General features: G+C 44.0%; 1 long non-coding RNA gene across 1 annotated transcript in view; it reads left to right on the plus strand.

Annotated features, from left to right (window-relative positions):
• The window catches only part of LOC138471927 (uncharacterized), a 33,092-nt gene extending 23,967 nt beyond the window's left edge, over window positions 1–9,125 (plus strand). The window contains exon 2 of the long non-coding RNA XR_011268535.1: window positions 8,528–9,125. This is a non-coding gene — a long non-coding RNA (uncharacterized lncRNA). The remainder of the gene's footprint in view (window positions 1–8,527) is intronic.
• Window positions 9,126–14,707: the final 5,582 nt, after the last annotated feature.

Here is a 14,707-nt window from a genome sequence, read left to right on the forward strand (position 1 = left end):
CCTATCCAGTTCAACATATACATCCAGCCACTTCTGGGTCTCATCCACCCCCACGGCTTCCTCTGCTTTTCCTATGCAGGCGATACACAGATTATTTTACGTCTTGATCTGTCTCGGCCTGATATGGCTGTTCGGCTTGGGGATTGCTTGGAGGCCGTGGGTGGATGGATGACCAGGAAGTGGCTGAAATTGAACAATGAAAAGACAGAGGTGCTTGTTGTTGGATCTGCTTCCCCTCTTTTGTTCTTGACCCCTGGCTTTTGGCCTGCTAGTTTTGGACCCTGCCCAATACCAGCTACTTTAGTGAAAGATCTGGGTGTTAAACGTTTGTCATCTGTCATTGTCTGATCAGGTGCCAGCTGTCTGTCAAGTCAGCCACCTTAAGTTAAGGACCCTTTGTAAGGTCCTGCCGTACATTCCTTCTTAATTCCATGCTCCTGTTGTCTCCGCTTTGGTTATGAGCGGTATTGACTATTGCAATGCCCTTTATTGGCTCAACCTGCCCTCTTAATTCGTCGACTTCAGCTCTTGTAGAATATCGCTGCAAGAGCGGTGCTGACCACCTTTCTGCGTCAGCTTCATTGGCTCCCTGTTGGAAAGCGTGTGGTGCTCAAATCTCTTTGTATTGTCCATAGATCTTTTTACAAACTGTGGGCTGAATATCTCCAGGAAAGATTCTGTACCTACGTCCCCTCCAGAACACTTGGCTCTCAATCATCGTTAACTATTCAAGTCCGCCTGGATAAAATACTCCCGGATAGTTGGACGTGCGTTTTCCGTTGCTCCAGCAAAGGCTTGGAATTCTCTTCCATTTGCCCTCCGGGCTATGGATAATCATTTCTCCTTTCGCCGCTCACTGAAGAGAGGTTCTTTTCGAATTCAGATCTGATCCTGTCCTCGCTGGTTACTTATGGTCCCTTTAGTGGTAAGATGCCCTCAGGCGGCCATTGCGCTTAATACATTCCGTTAACATAACAAACCCACCCCCACATATTTGTGGTAATAAAATTCGGTCTAATCGGACACAGTCAACTTGGGTAATACCATATAGTGGTCCTATTGTGTTGATGAAAACCTGCACACAGGCTTGTACACTCGTTTTTAATAAAAAGGTGAAATGTATTTAATCTGAAACTACAATGAAATTTGAAATGAATGATCGCAGTAAAACGGTCACACTTGTAAGTGAAGCAGGATATTAGTAGGGAAATAAGATGGCCCAGTAGGTTGGGCAACCATTGAAAACTTCCATATAAACCGGAGATCACCGCTTTGAATACAGGTCTGGCCAACAGTGTGTTTAATTATTCACCAGGCCCCTAAAAGGAGTCCCACTCAATTGGTTAATAAGAACACTTATTTAAGCACCAAGGGGCAATTCTAGTTTGTAGTACATACTAAATAACTGTGAAATGTTCGATATTATTCAGTAGCTTGTTATTTTGTAGACTTCCGAAACGTACATCAGTAAAAAAATAAAACGTCTCTGCAAGTGATGGTAGACTCATGTTGTATTTGGTGTGAAGGGGAAAGCAAATGAAGATTTTTTTATAAACCTGTTCGTATTCTTAACGTCAATGACCATCTATCTTTATCTGTCAAAATCATGAATTAAGTGGTACTGTTACATTCTGTTTTTATTACGAGCTTTTAGTATGAAAGTGGAAGTTTACAAGCAGGTGCTCTTCGGTGAATAGTCCTACCTGCTGCTTCCTCCTGGGCCTTGGTTTTGGGTTAAAAAAGCTAAAAGCAGCAGCATATCTGACTGACGCCCCTCTATTCAGGGTAGCCCAATTTGGCTTTAACCTGATTATGCCCCAGGGTCTTCTCCATTTCATGTTCGGACACTGGCCAAAGGTTGCGAAGGGCATTGTGGGATGCCCTGTTTTGCTCCGGCCTCTTGAGTTTACCTTTCAATGTCCTTGCATGACTTAACATTCACACCATGATCAATGCACATCGTTTTAAAATGTCAGTGTCGGATGTTGGGCCACATGTTGAAAGTGAAAGTAAGGGATACGGGAGCTGAGTGGGTGCCAGTCGGTTAAAACTGGCTGACTGGGTGTCCAATCCCGCACACAAATCGAGGGGGACACCCCAGGAGGCTTCCCCCTTGGAATGAAATTATTTTAAACCCAGACCTGAGCCTCTTAAATCACACTAAAATAATAGTATTCCTGCTGTAGAGGTAACCTATTTTAAATCTTGTTGATGGTATCCTCCCCAACGGTAGCGGGAGCACAAAGCCCATGTTCTCTGCTGCTACACAGCTAAAATGTAGAAGTAACTGAAGCATGTATGCGTCAACTGTAGATTATAACGCAATCGGGCACCTAGGATCTGTTTCTGTCATAGCATGATATCATATGGCATTTGTAACGCGCCTATACACAAGTGTTTCAAGGTGCAACGAGGCAGGGGGGGGACACGGGGAGACAGACAACGATCCTACTAGGCCAGGTGTCATTCAGATCGCGCAAGTGCAAGGGTAGAGGGGAAAGGGAGAAGTGCAAGGGGGAAACGGAGCGGGGAAAGTGCAGTACAGGGTTAAAAGCATACAGGAAAAATAACAAGGGCCAGCTAGTGGCAAGTGCGAGTAAGTGCAGACAAGTGCTGGGAAGGGGGCTGTAGGGATACAGACACAGTCCCGTAGTGCAGGGGGTGCCAGGGAGGTAGTGCAGGGGAGAGTGGCTGGGCCAAGGACCGAGAACGGTGAGTGGCCCAGTTGCAGATTCAGTGCAGTTTCAGTAACTTTAGCAGAGGAGAGGGGGAGAGAAAGCGGAGGCGAAGAGGAAGGTGTTGAGGTGCTTCCCGAACCGGAGATGGTTCTCCTCAAGTTTCAGGGAGGCAGGAAGGCTGTTCCAGAGGGAGGCCCCTGCAGAGGAGAGATCTGCCACCAACTTGTTTGGAGAAGTGACTGACCCTGAGGGAGTTGGAGGCGGATGAGCGAAGAGCTCGATAAGGAAGATATTTAGGAAGAGAGAGTTGAAGGTATTTTGGCCCAAGGCCCCAGAAGGCCTTGTGGACAATGCAGAGGGTTTTGAACTTGATCCTCGCAGTCACTGGGATCCAGTGTAGTGATTTCAGTCCTGGAGAGATACGGTCCCTGGGCTTGAGGCCAAGGACAAGTCTCGCAGTCCTGTCCTGTTCTGGATGAGTTGCAGAAATGTAAGCCAATATAGAAACTAACCTGCAAACCCGAATTGAACAGCCCTCTGCATATGTTCTAGTCTTCTGATCTTAATCTGTGATGCAATCCCAACAGCAGGTTGCTATAATGTTGTATGTCGGAAGGAAAAACATGTATGCTATTCTGTCTGAGCCGTCAATTGAAAAGTAAATATTTTGTTGATAATGGTTCATGTAAATGATAATGCAGTGAGCCGGTTCCTAGCGATAGCCTCGACATCCAAAGCATCAAATGCAAAAGCCTCGGAAAAATAATGCATGGAAAAAATGCTTTTTTAAAGTTTTTAATGGGGGAGGGTCTCCCAACTCCTGTTTTTTTTTTTTTTTAATAGGCTTTTGCATTCAATGCTTTGTATTCGAGGGAATCACTTGATACCCAGTGAGCCTGGTTTTGCTATACGACGTAAATGGAAAGGTGGCTAGATCGAATGGGGGAAGGGAATGTTGCCACTTAGAATCGAGGGATTTCCTGAGCAGTCACTGCAAATTGGATTGGGGAGTGTCATTTTTAAGAAGCTTATATACGGTGTTTGTGCTTGAAAGTGTGCTCAATTTCTAGATCATATCTGCTTCTTCCTATGGATCATCAAATATGGCCTTGTTCTATTTTATTGAAAATAGCCAGGGCCATATTTTGAGACCTTGCATGAGTAGCCTGAATAAAAATGCCTTTATTTGTTTATACCATTTACATAGCGCTACACTCCTTATTTAATGATGTGAAGTTTCTGATGCTTGTTAATCTGCCTGGAATCACATGCTGTGCATATAGTCTGACATCTAGTGGTAATCGCAGAGTATTGCATCTTTCTTTCGAGGATCGAAAAGAGACGTCGACATGGGCGTGACTGTAACACTATCCATGACGTATAGTGTACCCAAAATCCCTCATGCGTCAAGGTACCTCAGATTTTTTTCTGCCCAACTAGCTGGTCGCCTTATGCTGAGCTCGCAAGAGTTTATATTGCAAAGCTGTATCATTGTCGCACGGCCGATGCACGTCTAGTCTTTGACTTCTTCCTTCGACTACTTCGTGGACCCCTCCGCCGACGACATACTCGGCTGTTCGGCGACTGGTGCCTCGTTCAACGTTTGTCGAACACGTGGCCGTGGCCCTCCAGCCAGGCCCGTACAGTAGGGAGAGTGGAGCCCTGGGTTGATTCTTTCCTGACCATGCATTTTCTCCCCCCCCTGCTGCCTCTTTCTGCTCTGGCTGCCCTTTACCTTTGCTATGGAGAGGACTACATCCTGAAGAGGGCCACTTCCAAATTGCCTCAGACGAAGCTGTTCAGGACTCTTGATTTTTTTTGAGGACATTCTAAAGGGAAAAACCTCCAAGACAAGCTATTCCCCTGATGAATTCCATTGCATCTTCCTTACTTTCCCCTTCCCTTACAAGAGCTGTCAACCCTCGGGTTGAGAAACTGTGTCCCCCTCTCCATCTGACCCTATGTACATTCGAGGGCATTCCACACCAGACTCCCTGGTTGTTGCCACCACCAGGAAAAGGGCTGGGGCGCCACTATCTACTGCAGAGGCTCCCCCCAACAAGTACTGCAAGAAACTCTATGCCCTTGGCAAGCCTATCTCCACGTCAGCAGCATATTCTACCAGAAATGCAAATAACACTACTCTTCTCGTGAGTTATAACGATGTGCAGTGGAACCTGCTTCAAGAAGGCCTCCAATAGGTCCCTGAACCCTTTCGATCATGCCTGCTGGCGGTCGTCTCTGAGGGAAGGCGGGTGACCCACAACATCCTTAAAAACACGCTAGATGCTGCAGAGACAGCGGAGCACACTCTGGCACAGGGTACTCTTCTCAAGAGGCACGCCTGGCTAAAAAAAATGTAGGTTTTAAGCCAGAGACTCGGGCCTCTTTGATAAATAAGCCTGTGGAAGAATTAAACTTGTTCGGTAAGGCTATGGATGACGCCTTGGAAACGGCGAAAAAAAGGGCATGAGACACTCAAATCTCTCAACCAAATCACAGCCAAACCTTTTCAACAGCGGGGAGGTGCAAACTCTTGCCGTTCCTTTCGGGGTTAGTCCTTCTCCCGATCTCCACACAGACAATATGGCGCAGGGGGTACCCCATGGTCCTGCGGGCAAGGTGCAACTGACAACAGCCAATATCAACAAAGGGGACAGCGCAGAGGCATGGGTAGAGGCAGAAACTCCACCCTAAGAGGCTCCCTGGCCTCCGCATCAGAATGACTCTACAGTCCGGGTCCCCTCTCATACCTCCCCGGTCGGGGGAACAACTGTCATTCATTCACGCATGGGAGGGGATCACTTCAGACAGTGGGTGCTGAAGACAGTCACCCACGGTTATTGTATTGAGTGCCACCGGCTACCTCGATATCCTCCAAAGAGCAGATGCCAATCACCAGCACACCTGCAAATCCTGCTGAAAGAGGTGCAGATCCTTCAGGAAAAGGGTGCCATAGACGTTGTCCCCATTGATCAGGTAGACGAGGGTATTTATTCAGTGTACTTCCTTGTACCCAAAGAAGGATCTCGCCATGCGCCCTGTTTTAGACTTGCTCCCAGCAAACAAATGTCAAACCGCAAAAGTTCAGAATGACAACATTGCAGGAAGTAATCCCGCTGCTGGTACAGGGGGATTACATGGCAACATTGGATATGAAAGATGCATACTTTCATATTTCAGTGTTGCCAGCGCACAGAAAGTACCTAGTGCGTGTCCTCTATCATGCGTCGTTCTTCCCTTCGGCATTGCCTCGGCTCCACAAGTGTTCACGAAGGTACTGGCGGTAGTAGCTGCTCCCCTGCGCAGGCAGTCCATCCAAGTCTACCCTTACCTCGATGACTGGCTAATATCAGGGGATTCGTACGGCACCTGCTTAACAAACACCCAGAAGACTATAGATCTCTTATTCAGTCTAGGCTTCTTGCTCAATGAGAAAAAGTCCAGTCTAGACCCCAGCCAAGTCAAACAGTTTCTGGGGACTCTAATTCAGACCAAAGACGGCTTCATCTTTCCCTCAGAGGTTTCAAAACATGCTGTTCCAGATCCCTCGCTATGTAGCCAGTCACGAGGTGGGGGGGGGGGGGGGCAGGCTCACCGCTTTCATCAGATGGCGCACGGCATGTGGTCCCCAGCAGTAGCATACAACCACATAAACCTGTTGGAACTACTAGCAGTGTTCAAGGCCCTGAAGGCATTCCAGACAGACCTCCAGGGGAAGGCAGTCCTAGTCCTCACGGGCAGTACCACGGCCATGTATTACCTGAACAAGCAAGGGGGCACTCGCTCTTCAAGGCTATCCAAACTGTCACAGAACATATGGAAATGGGCTTTCAAACACAAGATGTTCCTCCTGTCACAACACGTTAGAGTGGCGATTACACAAAGGCATTGTTCTCGACGTCTTCGCAGACTGGGGCTTCCCAGAGATCGACTTGTTCGCAACTCTGGAGAATGCACAATGCCCAGATTATGCCTCCAGGTACCCTCAGAACCGCTCCAAGGGGAACAGGCTCTGGATAACATGGTCAGGGAAATTTGTCTACGCTCGCTTGCCCCCCACCCCCCCACGACTCCCCTACTCAAGATGGTGCACAAAATGCACCAGGAACCAGTCACGAGGATTCTGGTGGCCCCGATGTGGGCCCGCCAACCCTGGTTCTCTCATCTCATGGCAATGTCAGTCTACCCTCCCAGCAAGCTACCATGCGTGTACAACATGCTGTCAAAAGACAGGGGGGAAGACTCTACATCCATGCCCGCATAATTTAGCAGCCTGGGTCCTGAGGTCATAGAGTTTGGACACCTCCAACTCCCTCAAAGATGTATGGACATACTTGGGGACGCACGAAAACCTAGGCATTGCTACTCCAGCAAGTGGAAACGTTTTGTCGTCTGGTGCAATGGCAAGAGCATCAATCCTATTGAATGCACACCAACACATATTGGCCTGTTCCTAACTCACCTTCGAGATTCAGGCCTGGTATTCAATTCCTTTAAAAGTTCACTTGGCTGCACTTTCAGCATACACCCCGTTCCAGAAGGTTTTGTGGTGGAAAGTTCCAGTAATAAAGGCATTTATGGAGGGGGATAAGGAGACTTCATCCCCCTATTTCCAACCCAGCTCCTGGATGGGACCTGAACGTTGAACTCACTAGACTAATGGGGCCTCCCTTTGAACCTATGCATAAGGCTAGCCTTAAAGCACTCGCCTACAAGACCGCCTTCTTGGTGGCAGTCGCATCAATAAGGAGAGTTGGCGAACTGCAAGCCCTTTCAGTTCAAGATTAATTTGTCAAGATCCACAAGGATAAGGTGGTCATTCGCCCACAATTTGCGCCTAAATTTATTTCAAGGTTCTGTGTAAACCAATCTATAGAACTACCCACCTTTTCAAAGAACCCCACTAACGTGACAATACGAATTCTCCACACACTTGATGTGAGGAGAGCAGTGATCTGTTACCTGGAAAGGACAAGACCACTAAGGAAAACAAACCAGTTTTTCATTTCAGTGGCAGTTGGTAGAGAAGGGGGCCCTTTCTCTAAATCAGCCATTTTAAAGTGAATCGTTAACTGCATCACACTGTGCTACGCACTTGCCAAGAGAGATCTGCCCTTTAAGCCTAGAGCACGCTCCTTGGGACACTGGGGCTTCCATAGCATTCATTGCAAATGTTCCTCTTGAGTCCATTTGTAAAGCAGCATCCTGGAGTTCTGTACGCAACATTACTGCCTAGATACACACTCTAGGTCTGATTCTCAGGTGGGACAAGCGGTGCTAAGACATCTTTGCTACGTTCCTTCCACATCCCACCACCATCTCTGGGTACTGCTCGCTAGTCTATGTACAGCATGTGATTCTAAGCAGATTAACAAGCATCAGAAGACATGCATTACTTACCGTAATAACATTTCTGATGATGGTATCTGCTTAGTTTCACATTCGCCCACCCTTCCTCACCTCATGGAGTAGAAGGAACATAGACATCTTACACCTCTCTCTTATGTACTCGCTCACGCGGACTATAAGGCTACCTCACGGCAGAAAAAACACAATCTGAGGGACCACGATGCGTGAGGGATTTTGGGTACACTACACGTCACGTTAGGGGTAGTGTAACAGTCAGCCCATGTCGACGTCCCCTTTCGATCCTCGAAAGAAAGATGCGATAACCACTAGATGTCGGAATATACGCACATCATGTGAATCTAAGCAGATACAATCATCAGAAATTCTATTACGGTAAGTAATGCATGTCGTCTTGGACCATTTGGTGGTATAGCACTACCGACAATAAGATGGGAGTGAGACCTTGTTTTTCACTTGTACTATGTTTCATCTTCTAGGTGTTCGCAATGGGTTTGCTGACCAATCTGGCTCGAGGCCTGGTGCGTGGCGCAGATAGAATGTCGGAAATGACAAGTAAACGTGGCCCCAATTCTTTCAACAGGGTACACAGGGGAGCCAGGAAAACGGGAGCCATCACTGCAAATGGGAAATTTGTGAAAATCAAGGAAATGGTCCCCCAACTAGTGGTTCCCAATCTTACTGGCTTCAAACTAAAACCATATGTTTCTTACAAAGCTCCCCAGGGGACAGAGGAGGCTCTCACTCCCCACACACTTTTTATGGAGGTTGTTGCACCACAGCTTGAGAAGGATGTGAAAGAAGGAACGTTTGATGCGAAAAACCTAGAGAAGTACGGATTTGAACCCACCCAAGAAGGCAAACTCTTCCAGCTCTATCCAAAGAATTATGCACAGTGAAGAAGGTCACTTCAGACACTGCGAAGGCAGCATTTTGATCAGTCGTATATTTATAGATTTCTTCATTGTAACTTCTACATCCAAGGAGGCTGTCCAGCGACTTTAAGAATTAATAAAAACAGTGCATAAAACCAAATATTTTCTTGCCATTTCAATAAAATTAAAAAAATACTTTTAAGTGCATTGTTTTACTTTTGGAGAGCTATAGTCCTGTCATTTGAGCCTGTGAGGTCCACTCAGCTGTTCGGGAACCAACAGTTATTTTCTTTCCTCTTTTCAGTACTGGGCTTGAAGTAGTTGAGCTTGTCTGGAATAATTGGGGGCACATCCAGTAGTTAAACAGTCATATCTAGGGCTTAATTCTGGTGGAAGTGGTGGGCATGGGGTGGGATACGGTCTGATTGCAGACTGCTTCCTCTTTTTCTATTTTACCCAGTCCCTTACAATAAGGTAGTTTTGTTTCACTATTCATCCCTATCCACAATTAATTTAATGTATTTAATGTGTTAGTTTACTTTTCACATGATTATATAAAATGAGAACAGAAAAAAATATAAATAGCATAATTCTAGGAAAATTAGAAACACAAACTAAATACTATAAATTATCGCGTATTATCTGAACAATTTTGAATAAAGCAATGAGTGTGATTGACTAATATGGTGTTACACAAAAAATGTATAAAGCAATTGTTTAGGAGATAGTAAGTGACAGATGATTATTAAAATAAAAACAAGAATACGGATAAATCGCTGTGAGCAGTTGCTTAGATCTTAAATGGATATACCCAACAGTGTTTCAATCCTGAGCCATATATTATACATTGCCATATGTACTTTTGTGCTATTTGAATTCACACAATAATACCAAAAAATGTTCTGGAGTTCCAATCTTTAGTTCTAAAACGACACCTCACTTATGGCAGCCTGATCCCGTTAATGCAACAGTGTCACTTGTACAGACTGCATCATGTCACAACCAACATTGCTTTAATGCCACTGCCCAACACCACAACCTAAAACCACCACATTTCACGGAGGTCAAAATGTAGCAAATGAGTTCTGTAAATCGGACTGGTCAAAATCTAAACTCCAAACCAAAAAAGACGTTTCTTGTTTCTCAACCATAGAGCTATGCATACTACCTAACAACGGGTTTATACAGACCACATCTCAGTCAAGAAATATTTAAAATAACGATTCGACCTAATTTCTGATTTACTCCTTCCAGTAGCAGTTACTTTTCACATTATTTGCTATTATCTGCTCTCTGCATTCTTAAAACAAGGTCTTGTTGCCACTGACAAGCAAGAGGCCTCGTCTTCAACAATAGTCAAAACTCTCCTTCAACCCCTTTTTATGTAATTTGTATCCACTTTTTCAGTTTACACAGTATCAATCACTATGACGACATTTTGTAGAATCAATGAAGCCCATCTCTCCCCCACTCTATTAGCCCACACTGATGATTGCTATCATCAAAACATGCATTTGTACTCTATTTAAGTGTCCATGCGTCAAAATGAACAAAGCAACACAACTGCCCTCTTACTAATCCTCCCCACTTATGCAAAGAATTGGAACATTTTGCCACATCGCAACTCGAATACAATTTTAATGTCTGCTTTCTTAGACTTAAACACATTTGGTTGAAGACCACATCGCAAGTGTCCATCTTACAGCCCCATCAAATCACTAGTCTCTGTTCTCATCTCTCCCAATGGGTTGGGCAACAAACATTGATAATGTATACTGTTGTCCACTCCACATTCCTTCTTAACGATTCTTATATCTCGCTCTGCTATAGACCATATTTTCAGTAAAAATTAGTGGATTGTTTCCACTGGTGTGCAATTTGGAGTTTTCCTGAAACCAGTCCCAACGTGACACATTCATTTTCTTTTCTTAGCAGGCGATCTACTGATCAGTCAATCAGACAATTTAATTGACTGTTTCAAGGCCCATCACCTTGATAATATTCCAATTACTTCTCCCCAGTAGGCTTGTGCCATTGGGCAATTGCACCTCATATGCAAGGAATTAGCTGAGGGACAACTGAATCTCATGCATTAACAATCTCGTGCATTAACAATCTACTGTGAGATGTATCTTCTATAGGAGAACCAGAGAAAAATATGTATGCGTTAAACATTTTAAAATTAATCAATTCAAATAGATTATTTCAGGATACTGCTTTGGTGTTGCTACATGCTCTTTCCAATTCCGTATCATCCAGTAGAGCTCCGAAGTCAGTCTCCAATCTTGCACGCACACTGTGCTCTGCTTTTTGTTTATTTGGTGCACCATTTTTATATAGTTCAGCAGTATGCCTTTCTCCATTTCCTAAAGGGATACTGGTGCTGTTAATTACCTTCATTACACAACTGTCCCCAAGTTCTAATATTCATATCTGCCCCTCCTCTCCTCCCAGCTGCTTTAATATAAATAGTGTGGCCCCAAATAGGAAGCACTGGGACCTACAGAATTGTATGCCTTTCTGTTCCCGTATACTCTCTCCAACCATGGTGTATTACTTGCAAGTGTTTGGGAATGAGAGCCTCCGCTTTGGTCATTGGGGGAATATTTAACATATTTGTAGGCGCAATCAGGAACTCTGTGTAGAAACATTTCTCCTATCCTCGGTAAACCAAGGAACTACATATTGTAATAAGGAGGCAGCATAATATTCTCTAAAATCCAGGACATCTGTAAACCCCCCACCCACCACATCCCAACAACATACAATAATATTAAACACTTCTTGTGGTATAAGCATTGCCTGCAAAAGATAAAGTACCCTCAGTAGCATTACTATTTTTGCCAGTAAAACTCTGCCTATTAAATGCTTAAGCCAAAATTCTTCTATTTTCTTCCAGGTTTGCTAGTATCATGAGAACATTGTTGCTATAAACCTCCTCCCGTTTTGCACTATTTAATACCGAAATATCAGGACTCCCTGATGAAAGTGAGGGGATACAAGATGGACGTCTCCCTATCGATTTGCAAGCTCGAAGCAATCCCGTACGCTTCAATTTGCCCATGCATAACAGGGAAGTTTAGGTCAGATTTGCACGTGTGTGTATGTATATATATCGGTCCAAATACAGAGATGACATGTATTTGTCCTGCAATACCAAAGCCGAATGCTGCACCTTTTTTCTCAACAGGCAGGTTAGTGGTTTCATAACTAGAGTAAACTGGGGGGGAAAGCAGACACCTCTGGAGAGTGCCTCTTCCAACTAGGGGATATGGTATAATTCTAGAGATCACATTTTCCATTCATTTTATTTATTTTTAGTATTCAGGCCCTTTTTAGGAAAGTGCCAGTCTACATAATCGAATGATTTATGTGTATCCAAGTTGGCTACACTGCTGTGGTTAATTTAACATTGGTTCCTTCATTAAAAACAGTCTCCTAATGTTCCACATTGTATTCCTCTGATGTACCAACCCTGCTTGGCTATCGTGCACAAACCAGTTCAGCCGTCATTTTATTTGGTCTCCTTGTTAAGATCGAAGTTTTTGTGTCAACATTGATTATAGACAAAGGTTGACAAGACTAACACATTAGTAAATTCTTCCCTAGTTTGCCCAACAAGATAATCCATGCCTCCAGTAGAGTTTTGGGTAGAATGCCTTATACAACGCTAAGAGTTTGCCCAAGAAGTTCTTAAAAATGCATCCTAAAATTCAACAGGAAACCCACGGTTTTATCCATACCTGTATTTTTCACTACCCATTTATTCACTTCCAGGCATAGAGAATCCTCCAGTTCTTCCCCCATCTTCAATGGATAGTCTAGGTAACTCCACCTCTCCAATATGTCAGACTTCATCCGGGTCTAATCTTATTTGCTGTGTAAATAGTTTTTTTTTTGTTTTTAACTAATGTCTTGAAAGACGTTGTTAATGCCTTCTTTGCTCCCAATAATATTTCCCATAGGATTCTTAATGGCTTGAATCAGTTTGGGTCCCCTGTTACCAAGCTAAGCTAATATCTTAACAGCCTCATCACCTTTGTCATGCTGTGTGGAGGCATATACCATGTAGTCATGCCTGCCCAAATGGCTCATAATGTGAATCTGCATGGATGACCCTAGCCATCCCACATCGAATACTAGATCTATACAAAGAGGGAAGGAATGGATTGACTGGCTAAATGGGACCTATGTAGAACAAATGGTAGTATAACTGGTTATCACCCTAGTCGACCAACATGGTTCCTCAGGTTTAGCAACCGCACTATTAATTACATGTATCTATCGCACAAGCTCTTTAAAAGAGCCTATACTTTAAAACCTTCATCTTCAAGTAGTAGTATACAATCCTCAGCCTATCTTTCTCGTTTCCCGGTTCTCAAGGTCTCCTCTTTTCTGTTTTTGTTCTGTCTACGCCCTCACACCTACGGGGTTTATGGTTGCGCAATATAAATGCAATAAAGTAAAATAAATACATTATATATTACAAGAAATGACAATGGTGACCACGCACACAACTCGAATTAACTCTTAATATACACAAAGCGACTCTTTTTGAGATACCTCGTGAACACAAACTCTTACAAAACGAATTCAGTGGCCATCAAAATTATGTGAAACGGTTAACGTGAAGCTATCTACACTATTTGAAGGTAGTAGCATAAATCTTACTACCAGAAATTGAGGTAATTGTTAATCATTTTTTTGCATGATGGCTCCAAGCCGCCAGTTAAAACCAAAATGCAAAAATTACCTTAACGCCACATATACGACCGGATAGTCCAAGGTAAGAAAAAAAAACGAAGACACGACATGTGCACTTTGGAAAAAAACATGGGGATTAGGGGGAGCCCATGTAGATTTTGCAAAAGATAAATGCACACTTGTGATGCAATATAAGAACTGGATGAAGATGCCCTAATTACTAAAAACTCCAAAGGTTTCTGGTCACTAATTAACAACATGGACCAGCCCCAATCCTTAGCTCAGCTGAATCCCATTTCAGAAACAGATTGGTGCACCTTCTACTCTGCCAGATTTAGTTGCCATTGAGACACCAATGCGATATTTGACGTGAAGAAACTACCCTATTGGTAGAAACGTATTAAAGAGATGAAATCTATCATAAAGGCAACAACAATCTAGAGAGAACCAGATAAGCTATGTAATATTTCACTAAAAGCAAATCCATCCATATGGTTTCTCCAGTATTAAAACGAGGTGTTTACTCCGTAAAACCTGGAGTCAAAGCTATATTTTTCCCATTTACAGGACAGGATTGACTGGAAAATCCAGAGAATGATCGCCCCATAGCTCTTCTGGATTCCAATAGTAAAATCGTAGCCTCACTTGTACATGGGACCAAGAAAAATGGGCACTTGACTGCAGCGTCATATCAAAATACCAAACTGTGTTCAGAAAAGGTATTGGGTGTACTCTGGTCTCATCGTTCGCCTCATCGTTCGCCTCATCGTTCGCCTTTTACAATGAACAGCCCTTTCTAAGGTAGAAGATCCATTATACATGGTGTGTATCAACCTCTCATCTGTATTCAACTGTGTTGATAGACCATCCTTTGGCACAAACATTAATTGGGGCATTTCAGGAGGGTTATTAAACATCTGGATTTTACTTCAAACAGATGCATCTGTTCAGGTGTAATGCATACATCAATAGTGTTGGGGCAGGGCTGTGTACTAGTGCCCTGCCTCTTAAGTTTATACTTGCCAGACATTTTCAGTTGTGATGCCACTATGTCCTTTTTAACACCTATTGGCTTAGAAC

The sequence above is a fragment of the Ambystoma mexicanum genome, chromosome 8 (assembly GCF_040938575.1).
Source record: "Ambystoma mexicanum isolate Mex_15411 chromosome 8, UKY_AmexF1_1, whole genome shotgun sequence".
Taxonomy (NCBI): domain Eukaryota; kingdom Metazoa; phylum Chordata; class Amphibia; order Caudata; family Ambystomatidae; genus Ambystoma; species Ambystoma mexicanum.